Below are 6,000 nucleotides of genomic sequence, written 5' to 3'. Positions count from 1 at the left end.
CCTAACCCTAACCCTAACCCTAACCCTAACCCTAACCCTAACCCTAACCCTAACCCTAACCCTAACCCTAACCCTAACCCTAACCCTAACCCTAACCCTAACCCTAACCCTAACCCTAACCCTAACCCTAACCCTAACCCTAACCCTAACCCTAACCCTAACCCTAACCCTAACCCTAACCCTAACCCTAACCCTAACCCTAACCCTAACCCTAACCCTAACCCTAACCCTAACCCTAACCCTAACCCTAACCCGGACCCTAACCCTAACCCTAACCCTAACCCTAACCCTACACCCTAACCCTAACCCTAACCCTAACCCTAACCCTAACCCTAACCCTAACCCTAACCCTAACCCTAACCCTAACCCTAACCCTAACCCTAACCCTAACCCTAACCCTAACCCTAACCCTAACCCTAACCCTAACCCTAACCCTAACCCTAACCCTAACCCTAACCCTAACCCTAACCCTAACCCTAACCCTAACCCTAACCCTAACCCTAACCCTAACCCTAACCCTAACCCTAACCCTAACCCTAACCCTAACCCTAACCCTAACCCTAACCCTAACCCTAACCCTAACCCTAACCCTAACCCTAACCCTAACCCTAACCCTAACCCTAACCCTAACCTAACCCTAACCCTAACCCTAACCCTAACCCTAACCCTAACCCTAACCCTAACCCTAACCCTAACCCTAACCCTAACCCTAACCCTAACCCTAACCCTAACCCTAACCCTAACCCTAACCCTAACCCTAACCCTAACCCTAACCCTAACCCTAACCCTAACCCTAACCCTAACCCTAACCCTAACCCTAACCCTAACCCTAACCCTAACCCTAACCCTAACCCTAACCCTAACCCTAACCCTAACCCTAACCCTAACCCTAACCCTAACCCTAACCCTAACCCTAACCCTAACCCTAACCCTAACCCTAACCCTAACCCTAACCCTAACCCTAACCCTAACCCTAACCCTAACCCTAACCCTAACCCTAACCCTAACCCTAACCCTAACCCTAACCCTAACCCTAACCCTAACCCTAACCCTAACCCTAACCCTAACCCTAACCCTAACCCTAACCCTAACCCTAACCCTAACCCTAACCCTAACCCTAACCCTAACCCTAAAAGGACCTAGACCCTAGGCCCTAACCCTAGGCCCTAACCCTAGTCTTTCGGGGCCTTTGTGTTGTATATACATCTCAAGGCAGAACGCCCCGTCAGAGCCAGACACACACATATATAACGGTCACCCCAGCAGCACCTCAGCGCCACCCTCAGGTCCACATCTCAGAGCAGTTATCACAAAGGCGGAGGGCCTCGAGGCAGCTCTCACTGAGGCGGTGGTGGTGGTGGACGGGGGACCTGGCGCGGGGGAATGAAGCCACCCCGGCCCGCCGGCGCCCGTGGGCCGAGCGGATGCGGGGCGTTGGGGGCGGGGGCGGCAGCCGCAGGGGCAGCAGCAGGACCGGGCGGCGGTGGGATGCTGGTTTGTGGAGGGGCGGGGCCGGCAGCGGCGTGGGCGGGGGCGGCAGCCACAGGGGCAGCGGGTGCAGCAGCGGCGGCGGCGGCGGCTGGGTGGACAATGGTCAACAGACCCCCTATCCGGGTATAGGAGCCGGAACCCAGCTCCCTCCGGTACCCGGGTACCGCCGATTGCGAATCCCTCGGTCCGGCTCTTACCACCCAAGACAGCTTGGAGAGCTCCCGGTAACGCTACATTTCGTAACGATTGTCGCTATTGGCCATCTGCCTCCTGCAGCCTCTGTTGGGGCGGAATGCGCGGAGTTTTCGGCGCGATGCCTCCGGCTAGTACACGGTACTGCTCTGCCGCAAGCTCTCCTGCGCTCGCGTGACGTGTGGGGCGCACGCACTGCGCTCGAAAGTCGCGATTTGGCAATAGGCGCTCGAGCCGGCGCGCAGTGGAGGGGGCGCCGCGCAGGGGGATCGGGGGGGTGCGAGAGGGGGCGTGGGTCGGGCGCGCACCGGCCGGCTCCGGGAGCGGCCGTCACGTCGAAGAGGGGACCTGGTGCTGCTCGAATGACGACGCATGCCGCTCTGCTGCGCCGCCGATAGCCCCTCTTCCGAGCCGGCGCGTGGCGGCGAGCCGCGGCCAGTATCGCTGGTGCGGTGGAGGCGGCAGCTTGCATCGGCCGGCAGCGGGTGCGGCCATCACGTCGATGAGGGGGGGTTGTCGGCGACTCGTGTGGCTCGAGGCCTACGCTGCGCCGCCCAAGCCCTACTGCCGATCCAGCGCCTGGCGTTTGGGGCGAGCCGCGGTCGTCGTCGCTGATGGTATATGGCGGCGGCGGCGGCGGCTCGCCCTTCCCTCCGGCCGCAATTCCGATCCCGCCGCGCTCGCGGGAGGTGGCGCGCCCACCGCGGCACGGCCGTGGCTGCGCATACACCTTACGCCCTTTCTCCTCAACGGCTATCCGTGCTTGCTGTGCCCCTGCAGTGGTGTGTTTCAAGTTCTTACAACCCAAGGTGATAGAGGGCAAAAAGATCGATTGCGCTCTTGCCGATCCGCACCTACCTAGGCTCTTGGGTGGCGCGCCCCCAGCTCTTCACATGAACCTGGTTTACCCGCGCGGCCTCGATTGCCACCTGCCGAGCGGTCCGCACCGCCCGCGGACACCCTCATAGCTGCGCAAGCCGAGTCCAACCGCCATGATTGCGGCCATCCTCGCCGCCGCTGCTCTCCCCTCAGCACGCGCGCCGCTCTTCTCGGCCACGGCTGCTGCGTGTGCGGACGCCCGGCTGCTTGCCTCTCGGGCCGCAGCCGAGGAGGCAGACGCGGCCGTGAAGGCCGCCTACGAGGCTGTCAGAAGCGACAAGTCCGCCGCCCCAGCGCTGCAGCAAGCGCAACAGTTGCTGTCCACCCTGCGTCACGACGAGGCGTGCCGCGCCTGCGAGGTTTCGCTTCTCGGCTGTGCGGGCGGCGAGAGCTGCGCTGAAGCGCTCGAGGCACTCAGGGCTGCGGGCGTGTCCCCCGACGCCGCCTGCCTCCGGCTCGCGCTCGAGGCGGGCGCCGCGGGCGCCGCGGCCGGAGGAGACGTCGCGGAGGAGGCGCAGTGGGCAGTTCTGCACCTCGAGGACCTGCGGGGAGCGACGCGGCTCGCTCCTCGCGACGTGGGTCTTGCGCTGCGGCCGTGTGCCCTGGCCGGCCGGTGGGACCTCGCCGCCACTGCGCTCCGGGTGGCGGCACTGCTGCCTAGCCCAGAGGAGAGCGAGCTGCTTCTGCGCGCCTCGCTCCACCAGCACACGCACGGCTTGCCCTCCGCCGCCGCCGGCGTCACCGCCGCTACCGCCGCCGCCCGTCGCGAGGCGGAGAAGCTACTGGCGGCTCCGCTCGCGTCGGAGCTTGCGGCTAAACTGGCGAGCGGCAGCAGCGCGGGCGATGGCTTCCAGCTGCGTGTGCGGTGGCCGCCTGCGGCGTGCGGTGCCCTCGCCGCCGCCGCAGCCGAGGCGCTGTGCGAGGCGCGCAAAGCGGGAGAGATTGGGAGACGGGTCGGGTCACTCTCTCACCGCCGCCTCGAGCATTGCCCCTCTAGGCTCAGATGGTCGCTGGGCCCCTGGTGGCCGTCGGGTGCGACAAGGGAGTGGCGCTGCAGCTGGAAGCGGAGCTGGAGGCGGGCTCGGAGAGGGCTGCAGGCGCAGAGAGAGAGGCTGCGGCGGAGGCGGAGGCGGCGGCAGCGGCGGCAGAGAGGGCTGCTGAGGCGGCGGAGGCGGAGGCGGCGGCAGCGGCGGCAGAGAGGGCTGCTGAGGCGGCGGCGGCAGAGGAGGTGGAGGCGGAGGTGGAGGCGGAGGCGGCGTCCTTCTGGAGACCCGTCCTCGCCGCCTCCGCACCGGCGAGCGACGAGGCGGCCGCGCGGCTCCGCGCCTCGCTGCAGGAGGAGGTGAGGTCTGCCTTGCGGCAGCTCGGCCTCGCTGCCGACTCTGCGCGCGTGGAGGCGGCGGCTCGCGGCGGCAGCGTCGCGCGGATCAGCGGCGATGCGTTGGCCGAGTGGGTCTTGCGGCGCTGCGTCGCGCAGTGGCAGAGCAGGGCGGCAGCGGAGGAGGAGGAGAGGAGGCGGGAGGAGGCGGAGGCGGAGGCGGAGGCGGCGGAGGCGGCCGACCTCGCTGCACGCAGGCAGGCGAGGTGGGCGGCGAAGAACCAGCGGCTGGTCGACGGGGCTGTCGAGGAGGAGCGGCTGTCGCGGTCGTCCCTCGCGGTCGCTATCGATGACTGGTCGGTGCGGGAGGCGGCGCGGCGCGAGAGGGAAGGGGGGGGCGAGGCGGATACCTCTGCCGTGGCAGCCAGCCCGCCATCGCCGCCGCCGCGGCGGCAGACGCCGCCACCGCTGCCGCCGCCGCCGCCGCCTCGGGTCAGAAGAGAGCGGCCAGGTGACTCGAGCCCACTCCCGACGGATGATGTGCTGCAGCTGCCGGGCATCGGGCCGAGCCGATCCAAGGCGCTCCGCGCTGCGGGCGTCGCGACCGTCGCAGAGCTCGCAGCCACGAGCGGCGGCGGGGAGGATCGGCTCTCTGTGGCGAGTGGCGTCCCGCTCCGCACGCTCGTGGAGTGCGCACGGAGGGCCGCAGAGGCGGTCGCGGGCAATGGCACTTGGCAGCGAGACGATACGACCCCACGTAAATGAATGTACGATTCACTAATCTTACCACGAAGGTCGTATAACATGCATTCAGAACACCGAGAGCGAGAGACCTCTGGGCGTATATACAAACCACGATGATACAGTAACCATAGTGGTGCATAGTCCATACGGCTTTATGGTTCTTTAGTATAAAAGATAACGGAGATCCCGGGTGGGGGTAGCGACTTGGACGAACCTCGGTCCTCGCCATCAGCGGCCGGGGCGCGGCAGACGCGCGAGCGGCCAGCGCACGGGCAGCGTCACCCAGTTGAGGACGCGCATCGCCTGCAGCGTGGTTCCCACGTGCGGCCGCGCGCGGTGGATCCACTCCTCCACGCGCAGTCGCTGCAGCAGCGCCCAGAGCGCGACACCGCGCACGGCGATCAGCCCGTTCAGCGCGAGCACGGCGCAGTTGAGCGCAATCAGCCGCCACGCCGTCAGCCGGCGCCGCTGTCGCGCCTCCGAACGCTCTCGCAGCTCCGCAAGCAGCGATGAGGTGGCGCTGCCCCCGTCCGCAGCGCCGCCCTCGCCCTCGCCAGCCTCCTCTGGCGTCTGGAGCAGCGGGCTGACGGCGGCGGCGTGCGCGCGGCGCGCGGCGAGGAGGGCGGCGGCAGCATCGGGCGACACGACGACGCGCTGGACGACATGGGCGCGCCGCTCTCGGCCGCTCGGCTCGACGACGGTGACGACGACGGCCTCTCGACGCACGCCGTCTTTGGCGAGCGCGCGGGGCCCGACGCTGCCGTCGAGAAGGAAGGGCATGCATCGCGCGTCGACGATGACGCGCAAGCCTCGCGATGCACGGGGATGGGCCCACTCTTGCGTCGCCGCGCGCGTGAGCGCCGGCTCGGCCTCAAGAAGGGGCCGCGATCGCCTCCAGCGCACGCGCACATGCCGCCAGCAGTCTGGGTGCAGGAAGCCAAAGCCCAGCGAGAAGCTTGGCAGCTGCGGCGGCTCACGGTGGCCGGCCGCGGGTGCGAAGCCAAGCAGATCGAGAGAGCGCACCGAGCCGAGGAGCGAGCTCTGCGACAGCAGGTAGCAGCCGCCGCCGCTGTGAGCCCCGCACAGCGAGCTGTCGGCGAGAGCGGCGGACGAGCAGCGGCTGCCCCTGCACAGCTCAAGTCGGCTGCCGACTTGTGAGGCCAGGCTCGTGGAGTTGGAGAGCGCAGCGACGGCGTGCAGCATTTTTCAGCTTTCAAAAAATTAGCCAAATTCAATCGTACTAGAGGAAAAGAATGAGGGCACGAGGCGCGCGAGGCAAGAGGAGAATCGGAGAACTGAGAGACTGGGACGACTGGAAACAAGAAGACAGTGAGCCACCACAGGCGTCGTTGGCGCACATACTGAGCGGCAGCTGC

The sequence above is a fragment of the Emiliania huxleyi genome (genome assembly GCF_000372725.1).
Source record: "Emiliania huxleyi CCMP1516 unplaced genomic scaffold EMIHUscaffold_11, whole genome shotgun sequence".
Lineage (NCBI taxonomy): Eukaryota > Haptophyta > Isochrysidales > Noelaerhabdaceae > Emiliania > Emiliania huxleyi.
This window is presented reverse-complemented; position numbering follows the sequence as displayed.